The sequence below is a fragment of the Lutzomyia longipalpis genome, chromosome 4 (genome assembly GCF_024334085.1).
Source record: "Lutzomyia longipalpis isolate SR_M1_2022 chromosome 4, ASM2433408v1".
NCBI classification, from domain to species: domain Eukaryota; kingdom Metazoa; phylum Arthropoda; class Insecta; order Diptera; family Psychodidae; genus Lutzomyia; species Lutzomyia longipalpis.
The window spans coordinates 13,578,243-13,590,742 of record NC_074710.1 but is presented as its reverse complement, the minus strand read 5'-3'; the positions used below and the strand labels follow the sequence as shown (position 1 = coordinate 13,590,742).

General features: G+C 39.1%; 3 non-coding genes across 3 annotated transcripts in view; all 3 read right to left on the bottom strand.

Moving 5' to 3' along the window:
* The window catches only part of LOC129796724 (large subunit ribosomal RNA), a 3,911-nt gene extending 1,939 nt beyond the window's left edge, over positions 1 to 1,972 (bottom strand). The window contains exon 1 of the ribosomal RNA XR_008751271.1: positions 1 to 1,972. This exon is cut by the window's left edge and continues 1,939 nt beyond it. This is a non-coding gene — a ribosomal RNA (large subunit ribosomal RNA).
* A 293-nt stretch (positions 1,973 to 2,265) lies between these two features.
* LOC129796725 (5.8S ribosomal RNA) lies at positions 2,266 to 2,432 on the bottom strand. Its single transcript, XR_008751272.1, has one exon. It is a non-coding gene; the product is annotated as a 5.8S ribosomal RNA (ribosomal RNA).
* Positions 2,433 to 2,892: 460 nt separating this feature from the next.
* LOC129796718 (small subunit ribosomal RNA) lies at positions 2,893 to 4,952 on the bottom strand. The gene has a single exon (XR_008751265.1). It is a non-coding gene; the product is annotated as a small subunit ribosomal RNA (ribosomal RNA).
* Positions 4,953 to 12,500: the final 7,548 nt, after the last annotated feature.

The following is a 12,500-nucleotide window of genomic DNA, read 5'->3' as shown; positions in this document are numbered from 1 at the left end:
TCTATGGTAGCTTCTGTTACCAGGATGAGCTTTAAACCTATTTCCGAAAAAATAGCACCCACAATAAACGTATACTCAATAGGTTACGGAATTGGAACCGTATTCCCTTTCGCTCAATATAAAGTCAACTAAATATGACTTTTATATATGACATAAGCTTTCGCTTAGAGCTTAGGACCGACTAACCCGTGATCAACCACTGTTCACACGGAACCCTTCTCCACTTCAGTCATCCAAGATCTCATTCGATTATTTGCTACTACCACCAAGATCTGTGCCAATGACGGCTCCATGTAGACTTACGTCTAACACTTCAACGCACATCATTGTACCCTCCTACTCATTACAATTTCACTTTACATATCAAAGAAATGATTTGTAACAAATATTGTAACGGCAGTGTATAGGCAGACGACTTGAGCGCCATCCATTTTAAGGGCTAGTTGTTTCGGCAGGTGAGTTGTTACACATTCCTTAGCGGTTTACAACTTCCATGTCCACCGTCCTGCTGTCTTAAACAACCAACACCTTTTATGGTTTCTGATATGAGTCGTATTAACATTTTGGCGCCGTAACACTGCGTTTGGTTCATCCCACAGCGCCAGTTCTGCTTACCAAAAGTGGCCCACTAAGTACAACTTTTATCTAAACCTCGAACGAGACTTCAATCAAGAAAGTCGAGGTCTTACCCATTTAAAGTTTGAGAATAGGTTGAGGTCGTTTCGTCCCCAATAAGCCTCTAATCATTCGCTTTACCGGATAAGATTATTTTATATGAAAGTGTACCAGCTATCCTGAGGGAAACTTCGGAGGGAACCAGCTACTAGATGGTTCGATTGGTCTTTCGCCCCTATACCCAATTCTGACAATCGATTTGCACGTCAGAACTGTTTCGGTCCTCCATCAGGGTTTCCCCTGACTTCAACCTGATCAGGCATAGTTCACCATCTTTCGGGTCCTACCATGTATGCTCAAGGTACGACTTCATAATGCTTCCGCAATAATTGTAAATCGTCCTGGGATGAAAATTTATTTATAACTCATATAGAAATAAATGTAATCCCATGTAAAACAGTTACGTTAATTTCGCTTTTGGGTTTTCTTATTTTATTCTACAATTTCACCCCATGAAGAGATGAGAATTAATAGAATAAACCCCAATAACTTGCATACATGCTAGACTCCTTGGTCCGTGTTTCAAGACGGGCCCCGAAGGTATCTAAATCTATGGTGCACTGCAAATCAAATACATACAAATTCACCGAAGTAAATTACATATGCATGTTGTATGATTTTTGTTAATCCGTCAGTCGTACATTATCGAAATTCCTAAATAGATTTATCGAATAGTATGTTGAGTAATATTAACAGATAAACAATCTAAGAGAATTCCATTGATAAGTTCAAATATAGTATGCAAGTAACTATAATTAATCTAACGGATTGCAGTGTCCTACTAGATGAAAAGTGCATACGACACCGTGAGGTGTTGTATTGAATTTCATCTATCGAATATTTAGATTCAACGGGCTTAACCCCTATACGGTTTCACGTACTTTTTAACTCTCTATTCAGAGTTCTTTTCAACTTTCCCTCACGGTACTTGTTCTCTATCGGTCTCGTGGTTATATTTAGCCTTAGATGGAGTTTACCACCCACTTAATGCTGCACTATCAAGCAACACGACTCTTAAGAGAAGTTCGCAAATTGCAGATAGTAATTTCTACGGGCCTGGCACCCTCTATGGGTTAAGTAGCCCCATTCAAGATGGACTTGAATTTACATATCTATTGCAATAAGCTAATGAACTCTCCATACACTGCATCCCCAGTTAATTAGTTAAAATTAATGGGCTAAGTGCTGGGCTTCTCCCGTTTCGCTCGCCGCTACTAAGGGAATCCTAGTTAGTTTCTTTTCCTCCCCTTATTAATATGCTTAAATTCAGGGGGTAGTCACGTATGAGTTGAGATCGCATTTTTATTTTATTTTAGTTTTTGTATTTACATTTTTATATTGAATAGCCCCTTTGCAATTGCAATACAAGTTTTTTTTTTCGTATATATAGTACATGATTATTATTTTATTCAATGACTTTGATATATACCTTCTTGTATTGAATTACTTTTCAATTCGGGTACATTCAAAATGTAAGTTTTAATCACCAAATATTTTATTAAGAGCATGAATCTAGCTGAGAGAGAATCATAGCCCCAATGTTTTTTTTTTCAGTTAGGAAAAAAAAACAATTTGAATTGCTTACTTTTACGACACTCAACCATACGTGGTCCATGCAGTTTCCGAGAAAATTTTGCATGAACCGCAATATGCGTTCAAAATGTCGATGTTCCATGTGTCCTGCAGTTCACACGATTTCACACAGTTAGCTGCGTTCTTCATCGACCCACGAGCCAAGTGATCCCCCGTATAGGGTTGATTATTTAATTTCTTTTTATTTCACTTTTTGCACACATTTAAGCAAAAAAAAAAAAGTAAAAGACAAAATGATAAAATAATATGGCTGATAAACGTACATTCATACATTTATCAATAATTTTTTTATTTTGTGGGGTATTTTACATGCCATGTAGAATAAAGAAATACTTAAGCTACTTAAAGCTCATTGCTGATTTTAAACTACACACATGTGTGTATATACACAAAAAAGTTGTACATTTTCACGGTCATCCATATGAAAATTCTTTGTGAATTTTCATTTATATTGGATTGGCATCTGAATATTAACAGATTTAAGGAATGAAAGAATATCATTCATTTTTATCCCCGGCTTCAATATGTATTTTTTGTGTATATAAACCGGACTTTTTTGCAACAAAGTGTAATTTATTGCAAAAACCATCAAAAATGTAGATAAATATATATGTAATTTATTATCAATGATCCTTCCGCAGGTTCACCTACGGAAACCTTGTTACGACTTTTACTTCCTCTAAATAATCAAGTTCGGTCAATTTTTGTGTAACATACCAAATTACTACAAGAGTATCTCGGCGTACACGTCCAGAGACCTCACTAAACAATTCATCAGTAGTAGCGACGGGCGGTGTGTACAAAGGGCAGGGACGTAATCAATGCAAGCTTATGACTCACACTTACTGGGAATTCCGGGTTCATGTGGACAGTTACAGTCCACAATCCCAACCAAGAAAGTGGTTCAATGTTTACCCATACCTCTCGGTCAAGGATAAAACACATTGATACTTTCATTGTAGCGCGCGTGCTGCCCAGGACATCTAAGGGCATCACAGACCTGTTATTGCTCAATCTCATAATGCTAGACGCATTTTGTTCTTTTAAGAAGCAAAGTGTCCTTTCAAGACAAACCAAACAGGTACAACTCCACCGCATACGCAGAAAGTACAACGACGACTTGTTTTACAAGCAAGCCAAAGCACCCACGCACATACGGCTTCAGCGTCATAATCCTGCAGGCATCTATTTAAAAAAGTTTGAGTCTCGTTCGTTATCAGAATTAACCAGACAAATCACTCCACGAACTAAGAACGGCCATGCACCACCACCCATAGATTCGAGAAAGAGCTATCAATCTGTCTTACTCATTTATGTTCGGACCTGGTAAGTTTTCCCGTGTTGAGTCAAATTAAGCCGCAGGCTCCACTCCTGGTGGTGCCCTTCCGTCAATTCCTTTAAGTTTCAGCTTTGCAACCATACTTCCCCCGGAGCCCAAAAACTTTGGTTTCCCGGAAAGCGACTGAATGAGCCTTAATAAGTAGCCACATCCAATTGCTAGCTGGCATCGTTTATGGTTAGAACTAGGGCGGTATCTGATCGCCTTCGATCCTCTAACTTTCGTTCTTGATTAATGAAAACATCCTTGGCAAATGCTTTCGCTTAAGTTAGTCTTACGAGGGTCTACGAATTTCACCTCTCGCCTCGTAATACTAATGCCCCCAACTGCTTCTATTAATCATTACCTCTTGATCTAGAAACCAATCAAATAGAACAGAGGTCCTATTCCATTATTCCATGCAAAATATATTCAGGCGTTATAATTTTCATTACATTTAACCTGCTTTAAGCACTCTAATTTGTTCAAAGTAATTGTATCGGCCCACAATAGCACTCGATAAAGAGCACTAAAATGGGTTTTTTTTTACATAAGGGGCGTGTCAAAGCTCAGAGCAAAGATCGTTTCCCTCACCGGTAAAACATCCATCACACCAAAGGTTACATGCGCACCATTTTACTGATGCACATTCAACAAGCAGTACAAATCCGTACTTGGGTATACTGCTCGTGTGGGACACAAATTCAACTACGAACGTTTTAACCGCAACAACTTTAATATACGCTATTGGAGCTGGAATTACCGCGGCTGCTGGCACCAGACTTGCCCTCCAATTGTTACTTGTTAAAGGATTTAAAGTGTACTCATTCCAATTACAGGGCCTCGGATGTGAGTCCTGTATTGTTATTTTTCGTCACTACCTCCCCGTACCGGGATTGAGTAATTTACGCGCCTGCTGCCTTCCTTAGATGTGGTAGCCGTTTCTCAGGCTCCCTCTCCGGAATCGAACCCTGATTCCCCGTTACCCGTAGAAACCATGGTAGTCCTCTATACTACCATCAATAGTTGATAGGGCAGACATTTGAATGATCTATCGTCGGTACGAGACCATACGATCAGCTATAATTATCCAGATTCATCTAAAAAAAATCCACCGAAGTGAATCTTGGTTTTAATCTAATAAAAGCACACGTCTCACCCACATCTTTACTGCAGGGATCCATGTTGTTTGCATGTATTAGCTCTGGAATTACCACAGTTATCCAAGTAACTGGGTTAATAATCAAATAAATAGTAGCTGTTATACTGAGCCTTTTGCGGTTTCACTATAAGATAGTTTGTACTTAGATATGCATGGCTTAATCTTTGAGACAAGCATATAACTACTGGCAGGATCAACCAGAATAATGTCATATTAATTTTTCAATATGCCATCAATAACACATACTCGACACATCAAATGACATGAGGAGCATCATTATCATCAATTTACACGACACACCTTACTTAACGTACATTACGATGTTCGTAATGTAAGACGACTAGTGTGTACGTATAACACATTCAAAAAATACACCACCAATTACACAAGTTCCCTACTAACACATATAAAAAAAACATCACTAACATTTCAATCTTTATAATAAAATGAAACTCAATACATAGACAACTTTATTCGTGTAGCAAGACTCAGAAACTCACATTCAATGAGTTCCTATATCTTGTTTCTATACCATTTCTCTAAACTGAAATGGAAATGACTGATTAAGTTTGAAGAAAAATTCCTAGAATACCAAATTCAATTAAAATCTGACACTTTGATCTGAAACTGACAAAAACTAATTTAAAACGATCGTATTTTTGACTAAAAAAGTGTACATATTTTTATACACCAGTTTGACATTTGTCTCATTCAATACTTCAAGCTCTGATCAGTTTTGGAGCCTTTAATTAAAATCCTACTTCTTTTGTGGATATTTAATCATTCAACAAAGTTCTTAAATTCACGCGGTCATTGAACAAGTTTAAATTAAAAATTTTATTAAATTTTAACATATCTGGTCAACGTAGATCTTTTGTAACTTATTCAGCTATACTAAAGTTTCAATTTTACACTATTTTTTAATGATCCTTTATGAATATCATTATTTGATTGGTTAATTTATACATTTTCTCTAGTTTAAAAAGATTTTTTTAGAAAAATAAAATTTTTGAAAACATTTTAGCTATTTCTCTAAATTACATCTTATTCAAGAACTACATTTACAGGGGATTTACTATGAAATCTGTATGTTTCACACAAGTGAAAAATCACGCAAGAGTGCAGCAAAAACAGCGCTCCAAATTGTACAAACACACTGTGAAACATTCGACAGTGAGAGAAAAATAGTGAAAAACTGAAAAATCCTTCGACCTGAACATAGTTTCCTGCCTTCGGCTTTGTGGGTTATTTACATTTGGGTCGATCTATACTTAAATACTTAATCCCTTAATGAGTTATTGTAACAGAAAGGATTGTATGGATGAATCATGCTCTGCATTGCATATGGATACACGTCAAAAACACTCACAGCGGTCTTTGTTGATTCACTGTAGCTGTTTTTTAATTTTATGCTTCGTTTTATTGTTTTATTTTAATCTTTATTTATGGAAAAGTTCATCAAAAAGTTGATTAAAATGCTTTAAAAAATAATTTTTTTTGGTTTCTCAATTTTTCTAAAGAAAAATAGTTCTTGAGTTCAGCAATTTCTTTCATATTCCCTCACATACATATACATATAGTACTTATGATTTATATTGTACGTACACTATTATTATTATACGAGAATTTAATAAATTTTCTTCTTTTTTTTGCAGATATTCTACCGTAATGAAGTTATATCTTGAATCTCTCTTATCACACTTAAGCACATGAATGGAGTGAACATTTGACATGAATGCATAAGTATGGACGGACATACTACATTGAGATAGTGTGAGTAGTACATTTTCCATCCATTTCGCATTTCTATAAAGATCAGGGTCTCATCATTTAATCAGATAGTCATTTGGACAGGATAACGTTGTATTAACCCTTTCGCGTCCATTGGGTCAAACGCTGACTTAAACGTGAAACATTTTATTTTTCCAAATTTTTAAGCATTTAAGCTTTTCCAATGTTGTGCATCAAATTCACGCAAGAGGCCAAAAGAGACGTTTTGATTTAAAAACGTCTTCTCTGAAAACATCCATAGATTAAATATCGTGAGTAAAAGAGCGCATGTTACAATGTTTCACTTGGACGCGAAAGGGTTAAAAAAAAAGAATTCTGTTGTTAGGGGCCATTTGGTCAGAAAATAATCCATTTTGATCATTATTATTATTATTATTATTATTTTTATTTCCAACAAAAATTTAGGGTCTGTCCCTCTTACAATATTTTGTTGTGAAAGAGAAATTAAAAAAAAAGAAAGTGAGCAATAACGAAAAGAAGAAAAAAGAATTACAAAAAAAGAAAAAAAATAGAAAAAATTAATAATTAAGAAAAAAAAAGAAAAACAATGCAAATGTAAAAAAAAGAAGTACTAAACTGGATCCCAGTCGCGCAAATAATGTCCCTTAATTGACTCGATGGAGATCCTCGCCACTCGAGGGAGCGCATTGTACAAAGAAACTCCCTGGACGAAGAGATTTTTATAGAAAAGGTCAATAGATGAGGTAGGCACCATAAGGCATTCTCTTCTGGCGGATGTGCCCCGAGTAAGAAGTGACGAAAGGTACTCAGGGGTATTGCTTCTCAGCAGCCGATATATGAAAATGACAACCCTCATTTTGAGATAGTCTTGGATGTCACACCCAACAAGCGCATCACGAAAACGAGATACATGATCACGCGAGCGTAATTGAAAAACATATCGGATGCAATTGTTAAAAGCCACAGACAAGTGCCTCAATGACTCACTATCCATTGAGAAGAAGAGTTCCGCTCCGTATGTAAAGAATGGGATAAGAAGAGCTTTAGCAAGAATAAGTCTAGTTACTTGGGGTGTGTAGTCACTGAAGCGTCTTAGGGAGAACAGAGAAAAATTAACTTTACGACAGATTGCACTGACCTGGTCTGACCAAGAGAGTGTAGTGTTGAAGAAAATTCCTAAGTTTTTCACAGAATTTGAGAAAGCAATTAGCTCACCGTTAAGGAAAAGAGGCTCTGTAGCGATGATTTGAGTTCGTCTGTGAATCACTAGTGCCTGGGATTTTTTAGCATTGAGAGCTAGACCATTAGAGATGGACCACTGATGAATACGATCAAGATTGTAGTTAATGAGTTGAAAGGCTGGAGAAGAGTTTGTAGGATCACCTTCTACATATATCTGAAGATCATCTGCATAGAGATGGTAGGAGCAGTTAAACAGATGGGACGGAAGATCGTTTATAAACATCGAAAAGAGCAAAGGCCCCAGGATGGAGCCTTGGCCGATGCCACTTTTGAGCCTAAGTTTAGTGGAAAATTCAGTCCCAAATTTGACAAACTGCTTCCTATCAGTGAAATAAGATTTTAGCAGTGAGACAGCAGAAGAGGAAAAATTAAAAATATTCTTTAGTTTGTGACAGAAGAGATCATGTGGAAGACTATCAAAGGCTTTGGAGAAGTCAAGAAGGACCAAAATTACAAATTTATTTTCATTGAGTGACTTAGCTATGTCATAGTTTATCTTTAGGAGAGCAGTTGTTGTGCCGTGCTGAGGTCTAAATCCGGATTGAAATTTTGAAAGTAGATTGTGTATCGAAAGATGAGAAGAAATCTGGTCATGAAGCACGGACTCGAAAGCCTTACTCAGCGAGGGAAGTAAACTTATAGGTCTGAAATCAGAAGTATGCTTAGGATTAGAAGTTTTCGGAACCGGGATGACCATTGCGAGCTTCCAAGAGGCAGGATAAGAGGAGGTAGTGAGAACTTGATTAAAAATATCAGTGAGTGGCAGAAGAATAGCAGGTAGAATCATTCTTACAAACGCAAGGGAAAGCCCATCACTTCCCAATGCATCAGATTTCACACGCCGAACCGCCATAATAACATCATTCTCAGAGACACAGCAGAAGCTGAAGCCGTCAGAAGGCGCACTGTCCAAGGAGGTAGTAGTGACCAAGGCAGGTATACTTGAAGCCTGAGCAAAGTGAGAATTAAGATCTGTAGCTGTAATAGTGACTCCCGATGGGGTACCCACTGTCGGCTTGAGACCAAGTTTAGAAATGTTTCGCCAAAGTGTACCAGAGGGAAGGTTGGGATCTAAGCAGCGAGAGAAGTAATTCTTTTTTAACTTACGAATGAGATTTCTCACACGGTTTCTCAGCTTGCAATAACGAGCCCTATGTCTTGGAGAATTTGTCCTACGAAATTTAGAGAACATTCTGTCGCGTTTTCGCATGAGTTTAATGCAAGACAAATTAATCCAAGGGGTAGCAGATGAACGAACTAGGGCACGCTTCTTAGGCACCACACCCTCATATAGATCAAGCACAAGGTCAGTGAAAATAGACACCCGCTCAGATGGGTCAGGGATAAGTGCAAGATTATACCAACCAATCTCAGATGCCCTTGAGATAGCCTCCCGAGCATTACAACGAGAGAGCTGATACACATCTCTAAATTTATCAGTTGATCTGGGGAGCTTATAATTGAATGAGACATATATTAGATCATGATCTGATATAGAAGGGCACGGAAACTGGCCACTGCTTAGAATTCTGTCTTTAATACTGTCAGCCAAGAGTATTAGGTCAAGCAAAGAATTAAGCCTGGTAGCATGGAAAGGAACTGAATATAAACTATTGAGCTGTATAAAATTAGAAAAAGCTGAGCACAGAGAAGATGCTCCCAAGAGATTTATATTAAGATCACCCATTAATATAAAGTTATTTAATGGTAGCAAAATATCAAAGAGATTTTCTAGTGGAGAAAGATTACGAACAGGAGGTGGACGATAGGCACAGAATAGCGAGATGTTATTTCCCGGTAATGAGATGCGAACACCAATATATTCAAGAGATTCGAAACACCCGGAGGAAATTAAGGAAGAAGTGAGATTTTCGCAGACGTATATTGCAACGCCTCCACCTCGCTTACCCATTCTATCAGATCGGTATAAACAAAAACCCTGAATACGCATCGCCAGGTCCGAATCAGAGGCATCAAGCCAAGTCTCCGACACACATAAAGCGGAGAGCCCATTGGTCGAGAGTAGAGCTCGTACCTCATCTATATGACGGCGCAAACTTCTAGCATTAATGTGAGCTAGTAAAAGGGAATATCTGGGACAAGAAGAGAGGGCCCCCAAGGAGCCAGCATCTGAATCATCACAGGAGCGACAAGGATCCAGAGATAAAGCAAGATCAAAAAAGTTATTAATAACTGAAAAAGAAGTATTTGAACTATAATTAAAAATTGAATAATTATTTTGAGGGACAGATACCATAGATAATGAGTTTACTTCTGAACCACGCCGATCATTCAGGAATCCTCCTCCGCAAAGTGCACCCGGCGCTCCTCCTCCTCTCCACGATCCGGGGACACCTCTACCACCGCCGTCCCGACCGCCAACGCCGCACCCACTGGAGCCTCCGCCACAGTAGGGGTCCGCGGCAGGGGACCGCGGCCGCTCCTCCCGAAAAAAAACTCCTTGAAGAAGACCCCACTTGGCCAAAAAGTCGCTGTATTGGCTTCGAGAAACTCCGACTCCGTGAACTCAATCCGGAAAGAAGAATGAGTCACTGTCTCACGAAGCTTCAGGCAGGTAGGTCGTCTGCGGGTGGACAGCACCTCCTCAATATAATCCACCAGTTGCTCAGTGGTGATGTCTGGGCGCAGTCGGGTGACAAACAGATTTTTGTGTCTAGTCACCGGCCGCAATAACGCAGCCGCAGCAGATGAAGGCGCTGCACTCCCCACGCATAAAGGCTTACGCCTCCGTTGATGGACATCACCTTGCACCGGAGCACCCACCATGCCACCAGCCAGCGCAGTCCCAGCCGGCAGAGCTCCAGGGCGAGATACGGACACAATTGGAGCACCCTCAGTCACAGAGCGCAGACGACCATCAGCACGATGAGGCACAGATGGCACAACAGGGCTCAATGCGCCAGACGTACGGTTTCCAAAGGCTTCACGACCATCCAATGAATTCCCAGTTGGTGAGGATGTTAAGATGGATCGCACACCGGCCTCAGCAGGGCCAGTCGAGGGCATCGGATTCACCGGCACAGATCCCACACGGCCACGCTGCGCCCCCGCGGCACCTCCAAGCGATGGGCGAACAGATGTCATGGACCAAAAAGCTTGTGAATCTAATCGGTATTCCACTGCTTTAACCCGAGCCCGCAGGCCCTGCAGATCCGCCACCACAGTCCGGAGCCCCGCTATTTCTTCGGCCTGGGCCGCACAAATAGCCTCAACACGCTCCAATCTAGCCATAATCTCAGAGACAGAACAATTCATGCCCTGCGAAGCATCAGCAGCCACACAAGATGGGTCGGATTGGCGACAAGACGGGCAATACCACATTATTCTGCCAATCAATATATCATTCAGATTATCCTCAGAAATCGGGGGCTGTGTGCAGCCCGCATGATACCATCCATCGCAAGTTCCATGGCACGGCACACCAGGATTGGAATTGCGACTAATTGCCACCTGGCAAATGATACACGTTCTTCGCATGGGGCACTACTGTATCATTAGAACACTTATCACTTATCATTAGAAGTGGTTTTATATAATTAGTTGGTATACCACAATCATTGCAAACCAAGTATTTTTGTCTGATGAATGAATGAATAAAATATTTATTGTAATCTGCCCAATTGGGCTATTATACAATGCTTATTTTACATTATTTTCACATTGAATTTGGTCATATCTTTTACTAACTATATCTCTTATCAAAATCTGACATATTTTTCCCCATCTCACATGTTTGTTATTTTAAAGTAATTTATTTATTAAAGTAAGGAAGGTCTTCCTTGGTCCTTTTTTCACGATGAAGCGACAGACTAAATGAATAGTCAAAAGAACTTTAAAACATAAAACTAACGCTGTCATACTTTCAAAATCATAGATCTTTCTAAAGTTTAATTATTTTCTAACTAAATTGATTCAATTTTACTCTCGTTTTCTACACGCGTTTTCTTTCTCCTCAAACTACACACTAGTCCTCTCGAACTATACTCAGCTTCCGAAATCTATTCTCCTCAGCTTTAATGTCGATCTGACTTTGTCTAAGAAGAGACATCCTAGAATACCGACGAAATGCGGGCCCTCATCTCTTCAAATATCACGTTTGACTCTTCTTTCCGAAGCGATCTCCAACATGCCAATATGCCTCCCCTATAGCATCTCAACATGGTTTTAAAGCGACGTTTTCAATTTTATTTGGCGGAATACAGGCGATTTTTTCGTTGTGCAATCTTCAAGAAATATTCCCGGTGATGTTCACTTAAGCTCCATCTCCTCAATCCAGATTTCTAACAATTATCCTTCATATTCAATCCAGATCTCAATCGACATCACAGCATTAAACTTTGTTCTCTACTGTACTCCTGCCTCGGCATTCAATTTCTCACACGAAATGGAAACCCAGATCCGGTTTTTTGGGATGATCCTAGCTCTGCAGTCTCCTCAAATCTCTCACATTGGAAGAGAGAGAGAGTATCAACCGTGTAGCCCCTTTGTCTTCATATAAATCAAAGTTCAATAAAGCCGTTAGGCTTGCTCCGTCGCCAGCTTACAACAACTTATTATTCATTTTAATAAAATTAATTTCTATAATTCACTTAATTCACTTTAAACTTATATTTTCAACATAATTCTAATAATTTTTAAAAACTTCATGATCTTCCACTATTATCCCCCATCCCTAACATCTCTCACCCTCCAATTTTGCTTGCTCGTGCAAGCACGTCTTTCTCTCACCGAATCTAA